The following is a 13,093-nucleotide window of genomic DNA, read 5'->3' as shown; positions in this document are numbered from 1 at the left end:
AGATGTTGAGTATATTTACTTGATGAATCACGAGTCTGAATTATTGAAAGGTTCAAGTAATTTCAGGGTGAAGTTGAAAGATCGTCGTGACAAGAGGATAAAAGATCTATGATATGATCATAGAGATGAATATCTGAATTACGAGTTTGGCACAGAATTAAGATATTGTGGAAATTGTTTCACAACTAATACAGCCTGGAACACCATAGTGTGATGGTGTGTCCGAACATCATAACTGCACCCTATTGGATATGATGCATACCATGATGTCTCTTATCAAATTACCACAATAGTTTATGGGTTAGGCATTAGAGACAACCACATTCACTTTAAATAGGGCACCACGTAATTCCGATGATATGACACCGTATGAACTATGGTTTAGAGAAACCTAAGCTGTCATTTCTTAAAAGTTTGGGCTGCGACGCTTATGTGAAAAAGTTTCAGGCTGATAAGCTCGAACCCAAAGCGGATAAATGCATCTTCATAGGACACCCAAAACAGTTGGGTATACCTCCTGTCTCAGATTCGAAAGCAATAAGGGATTGTTTCTAGAATCAGGTCCTTTCTCGAGGAAAAGTTTCTCTCGAAAGAATTGAGTGGGAGGATGGTGGAGACTTGATGAGGTTATTGAACCATCTCTTCAACTAGTGTGTGGCAGGGCACAGGAAGTTGTTCCTGTGGCACCTACACCAATTGAAGTGGAAGCTTATGATAGTGATCATGCAACTTCAGATCAAGTCACTACCAAACCTCGTGGGATGACAAGGATGCGTACTACTTCAGAGTGGTACGTAATCATGTCTTGGAAGTCATGTTGCTAGACAACAATGAACCTACGAGCTATGGAGAAGCGATGGTGGGCCTGGATTCCGATAAATGGCTCAAGGCCATAAAATCCGAGAGAGGATCCATGTATGAAAACAAAGTGTAGACTTTGGAAGAACTACTTGATGGTCGTAAGGCTATTGAGTGCAGATGGATTTTAAAAGGAAGACGGACAATGATGGTAAATGTCACCATTAAGAAAGCTCGACTTGTCGTTAAGATGTTTTCTGACAAGTTCAAGGAGTTGACTACGGTGAGATTTTCTCACTCGTAGCGATGCTAAGAGTCTGTTAGAATTATGTTAGCGATCACTGCATTATTTATGAAATCTTGCAGATAGGATGTCAAAACATTGTTTCCTCGACAATTTTTGAGGAAAGGTTGTATGTGATACAACCGGAAGGTTTTGTCAATCCTGAAAGATGCTAATAAGTATGCAAAGCTCCAGCAATCCTTCTGAGGACTGGAGTAAGCATCTCGGAGTTGGAATGTATGCTTTGATGATGATCAAAGATTTTGGGTTTATACAAAGTTTATGAGAAAGTTGTATTTCCAAAGAAGTGAGTGGGAGCACTATAGAATTTTTGATAAGTATATGTTGTTGACATATTGTTGATCAGAAATGACATAGAATTTCTGGAAAGCATATAGGGTTATTTGGAAAGTGTTTTTCAATGGAAAGCCTGGATTAAGCTACTTGAATATTGAGCATCAAGATCTATAAGGATAGATCAAAATGCTTAATGGTACTTTCAAATGAGCACATACCTTGACATGATCTTGAAGGTGTTCAAGATGGATCAGTCAAAGAAGGAGTTCTTGCCTGAGCTGTAAGGTATGAAGTTAAGACTTAAAGCTCGACCACGGCAGAATAGAGAGAAAAGACGAAGGTCGTCCCCTATGCTTAAGACGTAGGCTCTACAGTATGCTATGCTGTGTACCGCACCTGAAGTGTGCCTTGCCATGAGTCAGTCAAGGGGTACAAGAGTGATCCATGAATAGATCACAGGACAGCGGTCAAAGTTATCCTTAGTAACTAGTGGACTAAGGAAGTTTCTCGGTTATGGAGGTGGTAAAAGGGGTTCGTCGTAAAGGGTTACGTCGATGCAAGCTTAACACCTATCCGGATAGCTCTGAGTAGAGATACCGGATGCATATAATGGAGCAACAATTTAGAATAGCTCCAAGTAGAACAGTTGTTTGGAATAGCTCCAAATAGAGCGTGGTAGCTACATCTAGGAGATGACATAGAGATTTGTAAAGCACACACGGATCTGAAAGGTTTGGACCCGTTGACTAAAACCTCTCTCACAAGCAACATGATCAAACCCAGAACTCATTGAGTGTTAATCACATAGTGATGTGAACTAGATTATTGACTCTAGTAAACTCTTTGGATGTTGGTTACATGGCGATGTGACCTGTGAGTGTTAATCACATGGCGATGTGAACTAGATTATTGACTATAGTGCAAGTGGGAGACTGTTGGAATTATGCCCTAGAGGCAATAATAAATTGGTTATTATTATATTTCCTTGTTCATGATAATCATTTATTATCCATGCTATAATTGTATTGATAGGAAACTCAGATACATGTGTGGATACATAGACAACACCATGTCCCTAGTGAGCCTCTAGTTGACTAGCTCGTTGATCAATAGATGGTTACGGTTTCCTGACCATGGACATTGGATGTCATTGATAACGGGATCACATCATTAGGAGAATGATGTGATGGACAAGACCCAATCCTAAGCCTAGCACAAAGATCGTGTAGTTCGTATGCTAAAGCTTTTCTAATGTCAAGTATCATTTCCTTAGACCATGAGATCGTGCAACTCCCGGATACCGTAGGAATGCTTTGGGTGATTCAAACGTCACAATGTAACTGGGTGGCTATAAAGGTACATTACAGGTATCTCCGAAAGTGTCTGTTGGGTTGGCACGAATCGAGACTGGGATTTGTCACTCCGTGTAAGCGGAGAGGTATCTCTGGGCCCACTCGGTAGGACATCATCATATGCGCAATGTGACCAAAGAGTTGATCACGGGATGATGTGTTACGGAACGAGTAAAGAGACTTGCCGGTAACGAGATTGAACAAGGTATAGGATACCGACGATCGAATCTCGGGCAAGTACATACCGCTAGACAAAGGGAATTGTATACGGGATTGATTAAGTCCTTGACATCGTGGTTCATCCGATGAGATCATCGTGGAACATGTGGGAGCCACATGGGTATCCAGATCCCGCTGTTGGTTATTGACCGGAGAACGTCTCGGTCATGTCTGCATGTCTCCCGAACCCGTAGGGTCTACACACTTAAGGTTCGGTGACGCTAGGGTTATGAGATATTAGTATGCGGTAACCCGAAAGTTGTTCGGAGTCCCGGATGAGATCCCGGACGTCACGAGGAGTTCCGGAATGGTCCGGAGGGTAAAGAATTATATATAGGAAGTGCTGTTTCGGCCATCGGGACAAGTTTCGGGGTCATCGGTATTGTACCGGGACCACCGGAAGGGTCCCGGGGGTCCACCGGGTGGGGCCACCTGCCCCGGGGGGCCACATGGGCTGTAGGGGGTGTGCCTTGGCCTATATGGGCCAAGGGCACCAGCCCCAAGAGGCCCATGCGCCAAGAGATGGGAAAAAGGGGAGAGTCCTAAAAGGGGAAGGCACCTCCGAGGTGCCTTGGGGAGGATGGACTCCTCCCCACCCTTGGCCGCACCCTTCCTTGGAGGAAGGGGCAAGGTCTGCGCCTCCCCCTCTCCCTTGGTCCTATATATAGTGGGGAAAAAGGAGGAGCAAACCAATCTGAGCCCTGGCGCCTCCCTCTCCCTCCCGTGACACATCTCCCTCCTCCCGCAGCGCTTAGCGAAGCCCTGTTGGAATCCCGCTACTTCCACCACGCCGTCGTGCTGCTGGATCTCCATCAACCTCTCCCTCCTCCTTCCTGGATCAAGGCATGGGAGACGTCTCCGTTCCGTACGTGTGTTGAACGCGGAGGTGCCGTCCGTTCGGCACTAGGATCATCGGTGATTTGAATCATGACGAGTACGACTCCATCAACCCCGTTCACTTGAACGCTTCCGCTTAGCGATCTACAAGGGTATGTAGATGCACTCTCCTTCCCCTCGTTGCTGGTTTCTCCATAGATAGATCTTGGTGATACATAGGAAAATTTTGAATTTCTGCTACGTTCCCCAACAAATATATATACCTCTCCGGTGTTGTCATAATCGTAGTTCATGACTTCATCAATTCGGTCATCGTGATCGAATATCATATCACCCTCTCCGGTGTTGTTTAGAAATTCGGAGCCGTCATAATCTTCTTCATTCTGATCATCATCTGGCCCGCGTATTATATCGAACATGGTCTGTTCTCCCTCTCTGTTGGTATTGTCCACCATAGCTTTTATTTAACTATGCCAAAAGAAATATAAAACAATTTAGTATTCAAATTACATCGTCTCGAATAATAGATATAATCTCGAATACATCGTCTCGAATAATAGATATAATCTCGAATACATCGTCTCGAATAATAGATATAATCTCGAATACATCGTCTCGAATAATATATAATCTCGAATACATCGTCTTGAATATTATATATCGAGTATATCACTGGCTAGGTAGCTAATAAAGATCGAATACTACAGAAGAATCTAGGACACTCGCGGTTCCTGCGGCGCGGGCGGTGGACACCCAAAGAGAAGGAACCCTCACAGGATCATAGCTGAAGTGAGATCCCTGAAGAAACTGCCAGGTATTGGAGAACCTGCCGCCCTCTAACGCAACCATGTAGCGATGGACGTGCTCGTCCTCCTCCCTGACACGGCGACGTACCACCTCCGGCGGGGCCGGCTCCCTCCGCACCGAAACTGGCCCACGCGAACGCCACCAAATGAGATCAGGGTCGACGACGGGACCCGGGGCCGGGTTCCTCATCAAGCGGCGTGCCCCTCCAGGCAGCACCTCCCAGTGCCAGCCCCGCGGAGCCCAGTCCCGGACATGGGTCAGTCGGACGTCGTCGCGGACGGGTCGACGGCGAGGATGCGGGCCGGGCATCGTCGAGAACAAATACTAGCTATATGCCCGCAAAAAGTAACATTTTTTTAATGATTGGATTTTGATAACTAAAATTTCTAACATATCTATATAACTAACATTTCTAATGTTTCTAGAACTAAAAAAAAATTCTAACTTTTTATAACTATTTCTATAACTAAAAAACAGAAAAATTTCTAACAATTCTAACTTTTTTATAACTATTTCTATAACTAAAAAGCAGAAAAATTTCTAACAATTCTAACATTTCTAACTATTCTAACAATTCTAACATTTCTAACTATTTCTAAAAAACAGAAAAATTTCTAACAATTTCTAAAAAACAGAAAAATTTCTAACAATTCTAACTTTTTTATAACTATTTCTATAACTAAAAAACAGAAAAATTTCTAACTATTCTAACATTTCTAACAATTCTAACAATTCTAACATTTCTAACTATTCTAACAATTCTAACATTTCTAACTATTTCAAAAAAACAGAAAAATTTCTAACAATTTCTAAAAAACAGAAAAATTTCTAACTATTTATATAACTAAAAAACAAAAAATGTGTGTGTGTGTGTGTGCGCGCGCGCTCACCGGCGAGGTGAGAGGCGACGGGGGACGGCGACGGGCGCGGAGACAACGGGGATGACGACGACGGGGACATGGACGGGGCGGCGATGACGGGGACGGGGACGTACGGGCCGGGGCGGCGACGACGACGGGGACGGGGACGACGGGGCAGCGACGACGGGGACGGGGCGGCGACGGGGGCGACGACGAGGGATGGAGACGTACGGGGGGCGCGGCGGGGCCTTTAGTACCGGTTGGAGCCACCAACCGGTACTAAAGGCCTGTTTTGGCAGGCGAAGCGGCGGGAAGCGACCCCCTTTAGTACCGGGTGGTGGCTCCAGCCGGTACTAAAGGCCCCCCCTTTAGTACCGGTTGGTGCCACGACCCGGTACTAAAGGAGGTGCGCTGGCGCAGGTGCGGTGCGGCAAGTTTAGTCCCACCTCGCTAGCCGAGGGGCGACCGCACTGGTTTATAAACCCCCGTGCGGTAGCTCTCTCGAGCTCCTCTCCAAAGCAGGCCTATTGGGCCTACATGTTCTGTGCTGCCCTGTTGGCCTACTGGGCCTTTGCGGGCCTGCATCTTGGCCCAACAACAGGTTGGGTTTCTAGTCGTATGCCGGCCGCTTTGGCCTAGTAGGCGGGCTTTTATTTTTATTTTTTTTGCTTTATTTATTTTTGAGTTGTTTTTTGTGTATTTAGAGTTTCTTTGTGAACATTTTTGCTTTAGGTACAAAAAATTACAAACTTTCTGTTAGTGCCCGTAGTTTTCAAATTTGAATAGTTTAAATTTTGAATTATTTGAAATTAGTGTGAATCACTAGTTTGTGAATAACTTAACTTTAAAAATCAGTAAAGGCATGAAAGAATTTGTTTGCACATAATTTTTTTTTCGCGTTTCAAATGCCAAAACACATAATTAACTACCCTAACTATTACAGAGATTCCCTTCTGGGTGTGAAACACAGAAGAAAGTAATGATAGTGAAGCCGATCACATCCCAGATCTTTGGGCATGAAACTTTTTCTTCGCGTGTGTCCCTTTGCGCCGTAACCATGGAAAATCTTCATCATTTAACGGGATGCTCGGGTCAATATTCACTGTGAATGGAGCAATTTCATCAAACTTTTCATAATCTTCAGACTTGTCTGTCTTGTCATCCACTCCCACGATGTTTCTCTTCCCATAAAGAACTATGTGCCACTTTGGCTCATCGTATGATGCATTCGCTTCCTTATCTTTTCTTTTTCTTGGCTTGGTAGACATGTCCTTCACATAGAAAACCTATGCCACATCATTGGCTAGGACGAATGGTTCGTCTGCATACGCAAGATTGTTGAGATCCACTGTTGTTATTCCGTACTGCGGGTCCTCCGTTACCCCGCCTCGTGTCATATTGACCCATTTGCACCGAAACAAAGGGACCTTCAAACCACGTCGATAGTCAAGTTCCCATATGTCCTGTATATAACCATAATATGTTTCCTTTCCGGTCTTGGTTTCTGCATCAAAGTGGACAAAACTATTTTGGTTGGTGCTCTTCTTATCTTGGGCGATCGTGTAAAATTTATTACCATTTATCTCGTACCCTTTGAAAGTCATTATATTCGAAGATGGTAACTGGGACAGCAAGTACAGGTCATCTTCAATAGAGGTGTCATGCATGGTACGTGTCTGCAACCAGCTGGCGAAACTCCTGGTTTGTTCACGTGTAATCCAGTCATCAGACCGGTCCGGGTGTTTGGAGCGTAGCAAATTCTTGTGTTCATCCATATACGGAGCCACCAAGGCGGAATTCTGTAGAACTGTGTAGTGTGCTTCAGTGAGAGAATGTCCGTCCATACATATTATTTGTTCCCCTCCTAGCGTGCCTTTTCCATCCAGTCTGCCCTTATGCCGCGATTCAGGAACACCAATCGGCTTAAGGTCAGGAATAAAGTCAATACAAAACTCAATGACCTCCTCATTTTGATGGCCCTTGGAGAAGCTTCCTTCTGGCCTAGCACGGTTACGAACATATTTCTTTAAGACTCCCATGAACCTCTCAAAGGGGAACATATTGTGTAGAAATACAGGACCCAAAACGTTAATCTCTTCGCATAGGTGAACTAGGATGTGCGTCATGATGTTGAAGAAGGATGGTGGGAACACCAACTCGAAACTGAAAAGACATTGCACCAAATCATTCTCTAACCTTGGTATGATTTCTGGATCGATTACCTTCTGAGAGATTGCATTGAGAAATGCACATAGCTTCACAATGGCTAATCGAACGTTTCCGGTAGAAGCCCCCTCAATGCAACCGGAAGCAGTTGCGTCATAATCACGTGGCAGTCATGAGACTTTAGGTTCTGGAATTTTTTCTCTGCCATGTTTATTATTCCCTTTATATTCGACGAGAAGCCAAACGGTACCTTAATACTGAGCAGGCATTCAAATAAGATTTCCTTCTCTTCTTTGGTAAGAGCGTAGCTTGCATGACCCTGATGTATGCCGTCTTTTCCGTGCATATGTTGCTGGTCCTCTCGTGCCTCAGGTGTATCTTTTGTCTTCCCATACATGCCCAAGAAGCCAAGCAAGGTCACACAAAGATTTTCGTCACGTGCATCACGTCGATCGCGGAGCGGACCTCTAGGTCTTTCCAATAGGGCAGGTCCCAAAATATAGATTTCTTCTTCCACATGGGTGCGCGTCCGTCAGCGTCATTCGGAACAGGTTGTCCACCAGGACCCTTTCCAAAGACCACCTTCAAATCCTTGACCATATCATGTACATCAGCACCAGTACGGTGGCGAGGCTTCGTCCGGTGATCCGCCTCACCTTTGAAATGCTTGCCTTTCTTTCTTACGGGATGCCTGCTCGGAAGAAATCGACGATGTCCCAGGTACACATTCTTCTTACAATTAGCCAAATATATACTGTCGGTATCGTCCAAACAGTGCGTGCATGCGCGGTATCCCTTGTTTGTCTGTCCTAAAAGGTTACTGAGAGCAGGCCAATCATTGATGGTCACGAACAGCAACGCCTTTAGGTCAAATTCTTACCCCCATGTGCTCATCCCACGCACGTACACCTATTCCATTCCACATTTGTAAGAGTTCTTCAACTAATGGCCTTAGGTACACATCAATGTCGTTGCCGGGTTTCTTAGGGCCTTGGATGAGCACTGGCATCATAATGAACTTCTGCTTCATGCACAACCAAGGAGGAAGGTTATACAAACATAGAGTCACAGGCCAGGTGCTATGGTTGCTGCTCTGCTCCCCAAAAGGATTAATGCCATCTGCGCTTAGACCAAACCATACGCTCCTTGCATCATCTGCAAACTCCTTCCCGTACTTTCTTTCGATTTTTCTCCACTGCGACCCGTCAGCGGGTACTCTCAACTTTCCGTCTTTCTTACGGTCTTCTCTGTGCCATCGCATCGCCTTGGCATGCTCTTTGTTTTGGAACAAACGTTTGAAACGTGGTATTATAGGAGCATACCACATCACCTTGGTAGGAATCTTCTTCCTGGGGCGCTCGCCCTCGACATCACCAGGGTCATCACGGCTGATCTTATAGCGCAATGCACCACATACCGGGCAAGCGTTCAAATCCTCGTACTCACCGCGGTAGAGGATGCAATCATTAGGGCATGCATGTATCTTCTGCACCTCTAACCCTAGAGGGTAGACATCCTTCTTTGCTTCGTACGTACTCTTGGGCAATTCGTTGTCCTTTGGAAGCATATCCTTTATCATTACCAGCAACTTTCCAAATCCCTTGTCAGATACACCATTCTCTGCCTTCCATTGCAGCAATTCCAGTGTGGTGCCCAGCTTTTTCTTGTCACCTACGCAATTCGGGTACAACAATTTTTTGTGATCCTCTAACATGCGCTGCAACTTCTTCTTCTCCAAATCACTTGCGCAGTTTCTCTTTGCATCGGCAATGGCCCGACCTAGATCATCAACGGGCTCATCTGATGCCTCTTCTTCAGCTTCTTCCCGCATTGCCGGCTCAGATTCTTTCCGCATTACCGGCTCAGCTTCTTCCCCCATTGTTGTATCATCGTATTCAGGGAACCCATGGCCAGGATAGCTTTCGTCCTCTTCTTCTTCATTGTCTTCCATCATAACCCCTCTTTCTTCGTGCTTGGTCCAAACATTATAGTGGGGCATGAAACCGGACTTAAACAGGTGGACGTGAATGGTTCTTGACGTAGAGTAATTGTGACCATTCTTACAGCGAGCACATGGACAAGGCATAAAACCATCCGCCCGCTTGTTTGCCTCAGCCGCAAGCAGAAAAGTATGCATGCCCTCAACGAACTGGGGAGAGCATCGGTCATCGTACATCCATTGCCGACTCATCTTCATTACACAACACCGAATAGACCAAATTAATACAAGTTCATACATAAAGTTCATACAACACTTAAATGCAACAAACAAATAACTCTCTAGCTAAAGCATTTAAATGCAACAACAAATACGATCAAGATCACAACTAAGGTTACAATGGATCCAACAGCATAATGATACCAAGCCTCACTATCGATGGCATATTTTCTAATCTTTCTAATCTTCAAGCGCATTTTCTCCATCTTGACCTCGTGATCATCGACGACATCGACAACATGCAACTCCAATTCCATCTTCTCCCCCTCAATTCTTTTCAATTTTTCTTTCAAGTACTCGTTTTCTCTTTCAACTAAATTTAACCTCTCGACAATAGGGTCGGTTGGAATTTCCGGTTCACATACCTCCTAGAAAAAATTTCTATGTCAACTTGATGGGCATAATTTGTCATAAACACGAAATGCAACTAGTTTTAAAAGAGAATATATATACCACATCCGAATCATAACAAGGACGAGGGCTGACGGGGACGATATCAAAACCATGGCACTATATGTATAACAAACAACGTACGGGTAAGATAATTATACGAGTAAATATATATCCAAATCACACAAACATCAATTTTTATATAAAATTTCATGAACAAGAGGCTCACCACAAGGTGGTGCCGGCGACGGGACGGTGCGGGCGATCGACGGTGGTTACGACGGAGATTTAGAAGGCACTAAGTAAACCACACCTACATATGCAAACTAAGTGTTATTTTTGACCTCAAATTGCATATAAATCAAATACTAGCACATATATATATCCTCCCAAATTACTAAACTCACAAATTAATCACTATATAAAGCATTGCAAGAGCTAATCTAGCAATGAGAGATGAAAGGACAAAGTTGCTAACCTTTGTGATCATTTGAATGGATGGGGGCCTTCAAATCTTGACAAATTTTGGGCAAAATGTGTGATGAGCTTGAGAGGAAGAGGGAAAAGAACAGAGAGGAGAGGGGAAAGGGGAAGAACAGAGCGAGCTCGGGTGGACGAAGGGTCTATGTAGGACGACCTTTAGTACCGGTTCGTGATACAACCCGGTAATAAAGGTGCCGGAGGGGCCCCGGACTGACAACATCCTGCCACCCCTCACTTTAGTACCGGTTCATGGCACAAACCGGTGCTAAAGGTTCGCCACGAACCGGTACTAATGAGAGCGGCCGGCTAGCCGTTGGAACCGGCACTAATGCACACATTAGTGCCGGCTCAAATTCAAACCGGCACTAATGTGCTTCACATTTGACCCTAGTGAGCATTCGGTAGGCCCACGAGACAGACTATTAAACATTTTTTCACATAAATATAATAAACTATACTAATATTTAGATTATATTCATGACAAATAAAATGAGTTAATGTCCATCAAAATTATTGGTGCAATGCTACGGCGAGCTCCACCCAATGTTATTCCTCCTCCCTTCTCGCCACTTCCCTTCATCCACCCCTAAGGTGAGCTTCTAAATTACAACCAATCAATTCACTGACCATTATGTATATTTAGTGGGTTTTCCATAGGATTTAGGGTCAAGTTAGCAACCACTCAAGTCTGCTATCTCTGCTGGCACACATTGGCTAATACTAAATGTGTCAAGTCCTGTCATGACTAGAGTTTTTTTCACATTGTATTAACTAAAATGTTCACTACTACCTATGTCTGCGTTTAAAAGGTCGGCGGGCTTGTACACCGAGACCAATGCATGATTAAACTTAATGGTGCGGGATTAATAAGCATGGCAACATTCAATGATTTTCGTATAGTTATGGCTATATTGCATCACATGCATTGTGCTTACCCCTATAAAAACAGAACAACTAATCTCATAAGCTCTCTTTCTGTGTGCATTGGTTTTTGTATAACAGTCAAGCTTCATGAACATTCACCAAGTTTATAGAGAAATTTTCCTATATTTATAATGCCAATTATATATTATATGAAAATAGATTTCATGTTGAATCTAATGATGTTGATTTGGTATCCCGGATGTTTATAATATTTTATGTAAACTAGGTCAAAATTGACAATGTTTGGCTTAAAAAATCCTAATACCGGCACTAATGTGCTTCACGTTTGACCCTTTTTCTACTAGTGAATAACCAAGGAACGGCGTGTTAGGATATACAATCCGGGTGCTAGGAATTAAATCCCGGTAGTTTTGGCATTTTTGCTTCTTTCTTGACTATTTTCCTTGCATTGACACATAAGGGGGAGTCAGGCGCTTAAAAAACATAAACAAAATGCAACTACTATTGCTGAACACTTTATGCATGTTGATTTTCTCAAGATTTTATGCGCCCAAGCGTTGGAGATGGCCTTAAACCCTGAAACAAGAGTTCACTTGAGTGCTTCTACTGTCTTTTCAGGATAAAATGGCTCAACTTTATTCAGTGTTCAAAATGTTCATGCGAATGCAAAGTAAATTAGGAGGCCGTAGATGACATAAATGACCACCTTGAGACACCCATAGCGTGTCTAAGGTGTCTACGCGCCTCGATGTTGGACTCCCTACTTTCGAAGATGAAAGAATAGGATACAGAAAGATCGATCGTAGCTCTAATCTCCTTAATGATGTTTCCATGCAAGATGCCAGTATAATTGCTGATGTCTTCAACAACCATTCTGCAGTCAGAAGCAATGACCAGATGGGAAATATTCATATCAGACGCTAGAGCTAGCTCCTCGCGACATGTGATTACTTCTAGACATGCAGGTCGCTAACACCTAGAAGTTTCATGGTAGATAACTCAACATATAATTCCCTGATGAATCCCTACAAATAACAGAAGAAGATCCTTCATTGTTCCCCTAGCAACTATCCATCGGCCCTTATTTTGGCAACACTAGGTCTATGTGGAGGAGTCCAACATGCACTAGGCCTGGACATCCCCCTGGCTGCTTGAAGGTGGGCTTGGGAGTTTGCAACTTTCAACTTGACTAATGTATTTCTCGATAAATCTATGGGTCGCCCGCGGGCTTTGAAAGAGTTGTTCATGCAAAGCTTTCCTTCTAGCATGCCAAATCACCCAAAGGAAAACCATGACCATAGCAAAATAGTCACGGGGGAGAGAATCCACCAGTGTAAAAATCTATCATCTTGCGTCATGTTTCGTATTTGTCATCAGAACATCAACCAAGTATGGATCCTCGGGCTCCCAAACACAACATGACATGTTGCATTCCTAGAGTGGTGTCTCTACGAACCGTCCCTCCCACAAATACCGCAGTTGATAAGATGTGACGCAT

The 13,093-nt window shown here is 44.0% G+C and overlaps 1 pseudogene; it reads right to left on the bottom strand.

Moving 5' to 3' along the window:
- Nucleotides 1-9,810, bottom strand: part of LOC125555012 — a 41,093-nt pseudogene extending 31,283 nt beyond the window's left edge.
- Between the last annotated feature and the right edge of the window lie 3,283 nt (nt 9,811-13,093).

The sequence above is a fragment of the Triticum urartu genome, chromosome 4, assembly GCF_003073215.2.
Source record: "Triticum urartu cultivar G1812 chromosome 4, Tu2.1, whole genome shotgun sequence".
Taxonomy (NCBI): domain Eukaryota; kingdom Viridiplantae; phylum Streptophyta; class Magnoliopsida; order Poales; family Poaceae; genus Triticum; species Triticum urartu.
Note: the sequence above shows the minus strand (reverse complement) of the source record. Positions and strands in the feature narration are given on the sequence as shown.